Genomic DNA, 11,843 nt, shown 5'->3' with positions numbered 1-11,843 from the left:
TATACAAACAAAACTATGTATAATTAGTACTCTCTCTATTTGTTTTTATTTGTCATTATATGACCTAACATACTCATTAAGAAAATAATTGTTGATACGAAAAAGGGCTTAAAATACCCTCGAAGTATTTAAAATGATACAAAACTACGCTCAATCAACCTATTGACTCATAAATACCCTTCTCATCCACCTAGTGGCTCCAAAATATCCTTGACATCCACCTTTGGGTTCAAAATTGACTACTTATGTTAACAGTTTTAAATTTAAACTATTTAAATATTTTTTAAAAATACTTGGCGCTCAACTATTGGATAAAATTTAATTTATTAATATCATTTATAAACAAATTCACTACCCACCCGTTACTAACTAAACGCCACAAAATTAATAACCAATTCTAACATCAAAATTGCCCTAAACACTACTAAAACACAACAAAATTATAGATTCCTGAAAATGACATCCAAAATTATTCGAGTCTGAATTGAAGTCCTAATTAAATTAAGGTTGGGCCGCTTATTTAGGAGGACACTTTCAATAGGATTCTATTTCAAGCTTGAATTCGAAATTGTAATTAAAGGTAAAGAAGTAGTACATCCCCAATTAGTCCATGTACTTTTTAAATATAATTTTATAAATATTTATTATTTATTTTAAATATTAAAACTTGAATATAGTATTTTTATAAAACAATATCTATTAAGTAACATCACATAATTGAGATGAAAGAATAATTAAGATGAGCATAATCAGACTTTTAAGTTTATCGGTAATTTTTATTTAGTCACTTGAATTATACTTAATATGTTTTAATTGAGGAGTTGAATGTATGATAATGTACTTCTATAGACATTTTCGCCTCAAATTTTTAAAAACACTCATCGCTTTCCCTTTGTTGCATTAGTAATGAGGCGGATTTATTAATTGGGTGGGGTTTAATTAGTAATGGGTGGGTAGTGAATTAGTTTATAAATTGTATTAATAAGTCAAATTATAACAATTAGTTGAGTGTCACGTATTAAAAAAATAGTTGAAATTTAAAACTGTTAAATAAGTGGTCAATTTTGAACCCAATGGTGAATGACAAGGGTATTTTGGAGCCAATTAGGTTGATGAAAAGGGTATTTTGAAGCCAATAGGTGGATGGAAGGTAGTTTTGTACAATTTTTAATACTTCAAGGGTATTTTAGACCCTTTTCTGTTATAGATATTTGTATTTTTATCAATATTAATATTTTACCAAACTATCTCTATTAATGATGTTGAGTATTAAGTCTTGAAAAATACTCTCTATGTCCAACAATAGTTGTCCACTATATTATTTTAAGATGTTCAACAATACTTGTTCACTTTACAAAATCGATGGAATTTTACATTTAGTTCCTAATTTACCTATGTCATTAATTATTGTCACTTCCCTATTACATTTTTAAGGCATTTTGTTTATATTCAAAGGTGATATAGTAAAATTATTCCTCTATACTTATAAATATAAAGAAGTGTGTAAAGTTAATAGTGAACAAGTATTGTTGGATATACGGAGTAATTTGGAGAATAAGTATTTAATATTGAGGATAAATCATGGAATAAGTTAATTGTCTTTTCTTAATATATCAAAAGTGACTAGTAAAATAAAAATTTATTTTAGAAAAAAGTGACAAGTAAAAATGAACGAAGGATGTAACATATAGTCCAACATTAATTAGCATTTAATAGACAAATAAAAAATTGACACAGATCGATCCAAATTAATTGACGGCATGTTAATAAGGTTTATTTTCCCCGTGTAACCAACCACAAATAAACAACAAAAATTAAGAAGACGTGGGTTATTTCTTTCATGATTTTAACTCCTGATTGTTATTATGGCGATACAATTTCCATGAAATTCGTCAAGCCAAAATCATTTAATGTATTCAGAAAAAAATGTTAACATGAATCGATAACTAACATTAAGAAATGAATGACATCCTTGATAGTTTTGTTTTATCATATCGGAGAATGAGATAGTGAAAATAATTTTGTGAACTATTCTATGGAGGGAGTGTTTTCTACAATATATATTGATTTCAATGATTCATTCAATTGATTTCAATCCATCTAAATGTCAATAATTCTATCAATTTTGTTGAATTTTATTATAAGATTGATGACATTTCAATATCGATTATTACAAAACCCTATGAGATTACGAGTATATCAAATTAAAACAAGTTACAAAATTATGCTTAACTTGAAAAGCTATTGACATTCATTCTACGCTTCAAATTGCTAGAGGATAAGATGAAGTTGTCAAGATCCAATTAATTGGTCATGATACCATCAACACAAATAATTTAAATTTAATTGAATACAATGATATGACTGTTCATAAAGTTTCATATTTTCAACATTGCAATATTATTAAAAGTGTTATTACAAACATACCAACAGTAGGTGAACTTTACAAGATGATTTTTTCCTTCTAAAATCTATTATCGAAAATTATGCAATTTGTAAGAAGTTCCAATTTAAAGTGAACATATCAAGTACATCAAAGTATACATCAAGCAACCACTTAAAACAAGTATATATTTTTCATGTGCTATATTTGTTAGTTAATAAATTCAATTTTTTCATTTGTATAATGGTATATAGGTAGAAGAATCGAGTAATCATTCAATTAGTATCAGTATACATTTAAATTTATGCAATTAAACGTGATATATACATAATTAGAAATGAAATATTTTATATATTCATTCATGTATAATATGTATACACTAAATTACATGATTATTTCACATAGAACAATTATGTATGCATTGTCGTTAGTGTATACAAAAAGTACCGTGTATTCATCGAGTTAGTAATTGTATACAGTTAAATATATAATATCTTTTGCAATATAATAAATACATTATATTCATGTATACATATCTGTATATTCATTCATTTAGAATTTATATACATTAAATTGAATGATTTTTGAATAATAATATGACCAATCATATATATAAGTATTAATTATGTTTGTTCTATTAATTTAAAATGTATTTGATAATCATAGCTTGACTTAATACATTTAGATACTTTTTTCGATGTGCTTGGAACTTATGCTCAGAATTATAAAGTAAAAAGACTTCATTGTTAAATACACGTGTCATTTGTCACGATCCAAAAATGGACGTGATGACATTCGTCTTATCCCACCAAAACAAGCCAACCTAAAACTCAACCTTTACAAAAAAAAATGAAAATTTATAATCAAGTTAAAAATATTCCAAAATCTGATTGTCACGTTGTGACTCGAACCGGAAAGGTCATTTTTGATAATTTTAAATAATCGTTTAACTATAATTAATTAATTCGCGAGTAATTTGATTATTTTTAATAATAAAAATTAAGTCTGAAACATTAATATAGATTAGTAGAAATTATTACTTTTAGTACATTATTTTATTAGACTCATATAAGTTTAAAAAATTGTTAAAAACAATTAAATTAAGAAAGGAGGGAGGCAAATCCTAGACGGACGACCTATCTCCATCATGTAAGAATTAAATATATCACTTGTTTATTAGTGAAGTTCATATGATATGTGTATGTAAAGTAGTATTAAATATGCGTCTGAGAAGATGTGGGTTTAAGAAGTTAAAAATTGAGGAATGAATAAAATTAGTGGACAAATAATGATTAGTGATGATTGAGTTGTGACATAAATGGTTAGTTATAGGGATAATTTGAGGCAGTTGGTGATTTCATGCTTTGTGGTTCCATTTTGGTTATGGGTTTGACTTGGAGAAAAGTCTACTGTTATTTTCTGAACGTTGCCACTGGTTTTGATAACCAATTGGCTTTGACTCTTAATAACTAATTATATTCTTTAATTATTATGTTATAAATTAAGTGTATTATATTATTTTAATCTTATTTAAGTTAGATCAAATTATTTGGAAGAATTGGAACTTGATTCTAGACTTCAAATTTGGAGTAAAAAAATGGAGATTGAAAGAGCTGACATATTAATTGGTATCAAGTCAGGATAACTTGACTATAGATTCGATGTGAGTTTTGTGTCTAGAATAATTATATGGAAATATGAGTGGTTTTAGTTTCAAAATCTTATTGTGAATATGTACTTGAATAGATTGCATTAATTTGGAAGCTCAACAAAAAGGGAAGGCTCAAATCTCAGGGTGATTGTTCGATTACTTGAGACAAGCGAATTTATAAACCCTTGTTAAGTGAATGAAATTCGTATATTTCCTTGTGTTTTATGTTTAGGAGTAATGGAAATTGGTGATGGTTGACTTGTCCATGTTGAATAATTCTATGATTAAAAAGTGGTAATAAAAGACAATGTGATTAATTGTTTATGTGTGATGGTTGAGAAAGGTGTAAAGGCTTGTTGAATCATTGTTGATGTGATGTCATAATTGTGCTGTTGTGAATTGTGCAATGTTATTAAAATGATCATCTCCTCATTATTGTGTGAACATGTCATTTGCATTGTTCTGAGACATAGTTGTGATAAGTGTTATGTGAAATGTTAAAAAATAAGAATTTAAAGAGGATGTACCATTCTGAGGGTCATATCGCACGCTGCGATGGATACTATATTTCAAGGGACGTATCGCGCGCCGCGATGATTACTATTATCAAGGGTCATATCGCACGTCGCCATGGATGCAAGGACAGATATGTCCCCCATGAGTCCCACACTAAGAGACACCGGGTGTGTATCACTAGGTCAGACATGCATCATCATACTTGACATTGCATTGTACATACTTATCATTAGTGAACTTCATATTATGTTTTGCTGATCTTGTGAATGCCTTTTTGTGGAACTTGTGATTGATGAATACTGAGCTTGTTGTTGAGGATATATAATTTGTCTAAGTGTTGTTGTTGAGCTCTGTGTTATGTCAACTGTGAGCTGTTAGGTTGGGCTGATTTTTATGCAGGTTGTAGTTGTGGAAGTTCGGTTGGGGTGGTAGGAGTACTCGTATTTCATTCCCTTAGCTTGTGTTTAGAGGTTTACTCAATGAGTACCGTGTGGTTTATTACTCAACCCTTGCTACTACAATTTATTGTAGGTTACTAGCCCGGACATTTGTGATATATTCTCTTCTTTTTCGAGGCTAGCTTTTTGGAGATTGAGAGGTAGTTGTTTGTCATCTTAACAGACCTTCTTTCTTCTATTTATGATTTTGTTCTACTCTAGAAATAATATCATATGAGACTTATAATTTTTTTTTTAATTCAATTGTAATACTTTAGAGGTTTGTATACGTGATAACAAAGTTTTATAGGGTATAATTTAAGTTGATAGTAAATTTTTCGCATTTTATTATAATAATTGAGTTTTAGGCTGACTTGTCTTCGTGAGATAAGACGAGTGCGATCACGTGCATTTTTGGGTCGTTACATGGGTGCACAAGCCTCTAATTTGTTATAATAAAATCAAAATAAAATACAAGTCTCAAATGACATTTGTCACGCCCCTAGCCTACCCTCTGAACATGGTTGATACTCGAAGACCATTGCTGGCCTTGAGCGGACCCTTGGTCGGGCTTGCTTACTCAGCGGAGGACTTAAACACAAGAGAAATAAATCAAGTAATAACTAAAAGTAATACCTAACCAAAATGACAACTTAATTCTTAATCATTTACAAGTGAAATGAAAAGACAAAGAAACTAATATTGTTTGTCAATGAAGCCTCTTAAATAAAAAGGTATGTTGGGATAGGACCCCCAATCATCCTAACAATTGAAAACTAAAAACGATAAATGAATGATAAGGTGTCATCTAGAATGAAGGGAGACTCACCAACTAACTCTAAGTTTCTCACTGGATCAACAGTACGCCAGATGCTGATCTGTGTTACTTGCATCCGCATCATAAAACGATGCAAGCCAACTAGCATTAATAAATTGAATGTACGAGTATGTGAATTAGGATGCTAACACAACTTAATATTGAAAATGAGTAAAAAGGAAACACTTACCTTGACTCTGCTCAACTCATGAATAACTTGACTTAATATAAAGCAATAAAACATATGCAATATATATATAAAAGCTTGTAAAACAATGAAAAACTTAGTTAAAGGAAAATACAATAACAAACTCAACTTTACTTATATATGAAGTAATATAGTTTATGTGGGAGATTCTCTAATCGACAACCGTCACTATGAGCCTAAGTGATGGTACAACGTCTTACCTCACATTGCAAGAGGACCGTCCTATACCTTGACGTCATAATAGAACCTGAAACTACTGAGTGGATCCACTAGTCTATGCTAAAAAGCACTAAGGAATCATCTAAAAAGTATGACCCTTCTTATGTCTATGTTAGCTACATGATTTATGGGGGATTGAGTTAATATGAACTCGCGTCCCATATCAATGCTCAATACTACTCCAAAATATGCTTAGCTCAAATGTTTTCAAACTTCTTCTTCTCTGGTTTGAGTTAATTGCTCAAACTTAACTTTAAAATCTCTCTTAGAAATCATAATTTCCTCTTTAATAAAACTAGTCAAAGTCTCTATTGGAAGTCTCAGCTTTCTTTCTTGCTCAAAATGTGAAAACATTTCTATCTCTTAGTAAATACTTATTTCCCTTATAACATTTGAAAAATAAACTCAACTTTTTACTTAACTTGCAACTTGAACATAAAACAAGGTTAAGACGTTTGTTTAAGACTTTTGAAAACTTTAAAAACTTACTTTGACTTGCTTCTTAACATTTAGACTTGACTCTTAACTTCTTTGACTTTGATCTTAACTTTTCTTTAAGTTGGATTATGGATTCAAGGTTCATGATCTCGTGTTTATGGATGATTTCATGATGTTTAAACGTACCTTAGAGTGTTAGAATTAACTAGGAAACGTAGGTACATCACTTAGAAACTAGTTCAAAAAGATGGGGGAAGAATGGGGTGAACTAGCGTCCTTGGCACTCTGAGAGGCGTGGGGCGCCAGACCCCAAACTTCAGAGGCCAGGTTGGGGCACTATGGTTGGTGCGGCGCCCCAAGGCCCTACGGACAGAGATTGTCCTATGGGGCTATGGGAGGTGCGACGCCCCAACCCCTGTACACAGGTGTTCTCGACTTCTCTTCTCTGTTTGTCATCTCTAAACCCTTTAAACTTCCATGGTTCTTTCCCCAAACACTTAGGATCATTATTACCCTCAATACCTAATTGATTTGACTCGAAAAACAACCCAAAAATACGATTCGAATCAAATCAACACTAGGCATTCAACAACTCAACCAACAAGAATTCGATAATGTTCTTCAAGAACTTCACATATTAACATGTAAAAAAACTCACCAATTCACTGAATCAAAACAAGTTTGGTGTGCGGCTGGACAGACCCAATACTAAAAGATCTCACATACTTTGATAGGGATCACCCCCGAAGAATTCCACTCGCAAAGCTTGACGTTCTTGGTGAATTCTTGATTTTTCTCCCTTTCTTTTTGTCTTTTCTATCTTCTCTAAGCCCTAAGCGTAATTCTAACTTTTCCAAACCGATCTAAGACTTTTTTTTACCCCAATAAACCCCTAAAACAAAATAGGAAATTCATTGGTGAAAAGACTAGTTTGCCTTCCGTAAATCCGGATTGGGACTCTCCTCAATCCAACAGCCCAACTTCTGAATGACATAACTCACTCATATAATATCGAAATCACGCAAACTCAACGGGGTTGGAAAGATTATTCCAGCATATTTTCACCCATACCCAGAAGCACCTCTAATTCATCTTGAGCTAACAGTTATGGCCATTTGAAAATGACCAAAACTCACTTTCTTAACTTAGAACTTTTCTCAGATTTTTCCTTTTCTTTCCAAAAGGATTATTTTATTTTCTTAGATAATTATTAGCTATTTCGAGTTGCGAGATGTTACAACATTGTTCTAGAATATAAAAAAAATCATAAATAAGGAGAAATAAGGTTTGTTGAGATGACAAACAGCTACCTTACAAATCTCCAAGAAGCCTAAAAAAAAAAAGAATGACAAGTACCACAAAAGTCCAAGTTTGTAACCTGCAAAATATGTAAAAGCAGGGGGTGAGTACCGAACCACATGGTACTCAACAAGTAAACCTCTAAACAAAAGATAAGGAATAGAATACGGGTACTCCTTACACCCCACCCGAACTTTCACAACTACAACTTGCATAAAATCAGTCCAACCTAATAATTAACAATTTACAAGCAGATATCTCAACAACAACATTCTAACAATCACATATTCTCAACAACAAGCTCAATATTCCTCAATCACAACCTCCACAACTATAACCTGCATAAAATAAACCCAAACTAACTGTTCATGATTCACATAACACACAGCTCAAAGGTAACACTCTAACAACTACATATCCTCAACAACAAGTTCAATATTCCTTAATCAAAGTTCCACAGAAAGTCTCTCACAAGATCACAAAAACACAATGTCAAGTTCACTAATTATAAATATGTGTAGTGCAATGGAATGCAATGTCAAGTACAGTGATGCATGTCTGACATAGTGATACACCAGCTGTTTCTCAGTCCGGGATCCATAGGGGACATATCTTTCCATGCATCCATCGCGGCCTGCGAGCCGACCCCTAATAATAGTAACCATCACGGCGCGAGATACGTCCCTTGAAATATAGTATCTATCACGGTGCGCAATACATCCCTCGAAATGGTAAATCCTCTTTCATTTTTTATTCTTTCTCAATTCATATAACACTTATCACAATAACGTCTATGAACAATGCAAATTAAAAGTTCTCACAAATAATGAGGAGAAGACCATTTTCATAACATTGCACAATCATGACAACATCAATAACAGCAACACAATCATGACAACATCAATAATGGTTCAACAAGCCTTTCACACCATCCCTAACATATCACACACAAACAATTAATCACATTGCCTTTTACTATCCCTTTTTCATCATTAGAGTTATTCAACATGAATAAGTCAACCCATCCCCAGTTCTCATTACTCCCAAACATATACCACAAGGAAATACACGAATTTCATACGTTTGAAAAGTGTTTAGAAATCCACTGGCCTCAAATAATTGAACATTCACTCCGCAACTTGAGTCTTTCACTTTAATTGAGCTCCCAAATAAATGCAATCTATTCACATAATAATCACAATAAGATTTCTAAAGTAACAACACTCATAACTATGTGTTTAAATTAGACCAAAAAACTCACCCTAATTTGTAATCAAGTTTCAAGCTTTTGGTAGAGTACCAGTTTCTTTCCAATATCATAAATCTAAGAGTATGTACATAATAACATGGTCCTATGCTTAATTACACATACCAATATATTAAAACCTGAATCATAATATGATATTAATAAGAAAATAAATGAGACAATGACCTCAATTATGAACACCATTACAAAGACACCGTTTAAAACCTCAAATTGATATAATTTATACACCTAACTATTAATTTTATCATGTCATCCAATCATATCCCTAACCCTTTCGAAATTTGATTGACCTGCAGCCAACACACCCACTTTCTCAATTTACATTAACATCTTAAATACATACACATATATCACCTGCCAATTCTTTGTTGCAAAACCCTTTTTTGATTTCAATTTTAATATAATATTATTATATTCTCAATTTTATAAGTCAATAAGGAAAGGACTAACACTGCACTATTTAATTGTACAACATGTTGTTTGGATTGTGGTTTTATTTAGGCTTATTTTATTGGTCTGACACGGGCTACAAACATCTCAAGGCAAGAAGTATAGGATGAACACAACTACAAATATTTGTATCTAAAGCAACAAAAGTCATACTTTTAATGTGAAGTGCACTCTCAGATTGGGCATATGTTGATAATTAAATTTCTTTTCTTTTCTATTATTTAGACAATTGTATTTTACAATTCAATATAAACCCTTAAATTTTATTTTTGATATATGTGTCTACTTTTAAATTTAGGGCGAAATAACTATTTTACACTTTCATATGGTGGTTTATTTATTTTCAAATTGATTGTTCTTTGGTGTTACCTAATAAGATCTCTTTTATTTATTTTTCTGATGGTTATTATGTCTTTTCTTATCATTTTTCTTCTCCTAAATAATTATCTATGATATTATGTACTGAGATTTTGCAAAGGTATAACCAATTTTTTTATATTTTTGTGGTAATAATTTTTTAAATGATGTTCTTCTCATTGATTTGAAAATATATTGTATAGATTGTTTGTAGGTGTGAAGACACTCAGGGATGTGAAATTAGAGATTCAAAGTTATTGCATGTGAGTATTTTATCATTTTTTACTTTGATTTTGTAACACTTCGAATTCAAAACAAATCAAAAGTTAGCTTTTCAGAAATCTGCAGGTGCAATTGAAATCACTATCAACAAACCGTAGTCAGATCTACGGCCCGTACTGCACACCCGTCGTTTGTGACTCAAACTCTCCCATGACGCAACCTAGAAAAATTGACGAAGTGTCGATCCACGGACAGACCTAGGGTCCGTAGTCTGTATCCATATATCAAGACCCCACTTACCCAGTACGGTCCATAGATGGATTTACGGACCGTTGGTGAAAATTAGCAGACAATTAGGGAGAAAATTCAGTTGGGTCAAATTCAAATGATCATAACTCTTAGAACAAGATTAATTAGGTTTCCCATGACCTATAAAATGATAGATAATTGAATTAGCTTTCCATAGCCACCGAGTTTGCTGAAATCACACCTTCGAGTAAAAAGTTATACCCGTTTTAGTAAAGACCTGTCGAACAGACCAACCTACGGACCATCGATTGAACGACGGCCCGTCAGTCCAAGTCGTCATTTGATCGGACAACAATTAACTCAGGGGTATTTTGGTCTTTTTCTACTTCTTTTAAACCCTAAGATACGTCATTTTGACCCTAAATCATCATATTTTAGTTTTTTAAGCTTATAAACATAACTAAAACTTACCTAAGTGAAATCATTAAATCAAAACTTAGAAAATTAGAAGCAAGAAAGAAGAAAAAGGTCAAGAACCCTAGTTCAAGAACGCAGTAAGATTCCCTCAGTTCCAGCCTTGAAATGTAAATATTTCTCCGTGAATTTCATCACCAGGTATGTGAGATTTCACTAGTGTGTTCCTTTCACCCATTGGGTTCCTACTTTTCAGTCAGATTCTTGATGTCATGATTAGACCTAGGATTTCTAAAATTCCAAAAAAATTTCATGAATTAATTAGTTATATGTTTCGAATCAGATTTCCATATTGTTACTTTGATTATTGCATGAATTTCAGAAGCCTATCTATGTATTTCTTTAGTTCTTGAATTACACATGCTAGGTCAGATATTTCAGTTACTTCAGGTATACATGCCTCAATTATTAATGAATCATTATCAGATTAATTATTGCATTCTCAATTTTTAAGCTATCCAATATTTACAGAAGTTCGGTCATAATATGGTAATCACTTAATTCATTGGGAGTAGCATAATACCGAGTTGTACTAGGGTTTAGCGTACCCGATAGTCCCTGAATTACTATCCAGGTAGGTTGTAAGTCCCCTCTGTGGGCATCAGCTTAGTGATCACGCCAACATGCCTTTATACCTCTGGCAGGGTATATTGGATCCTCTCGATGGAGCGTATACATCGGACTCCACATTAAGCTCATGTGGTTTTATTATCGGTTATTAGTAACTCCCACACTTCAGTCAAACTCTCTTGCATTGACCATATTTATAGTTCGGTTAGTGTTCAGGCTCAGCATGTTATAAATTTGGTCATTGCATCCAATTAGCTTAGAATTCAGTGTATATCATGTTCCAATT

This window comes from Solanum pennellii, chromosome 4 (genome assembly GCF_001406875.1).
Source record: "Solanum pennellii chromosome 4, SPENNV200".
Lineage (NCBI taxonomy): Eukaryota > Viridiplantae > Streptophyta > Magnoliopsida > Solanales > Solanaceae > Solanum > Solanum pennellii.
The sequence above is the reverse complement of the archived record's forward strand: the minus strand, read 5'-3'. Positions refer to the sequence as shown.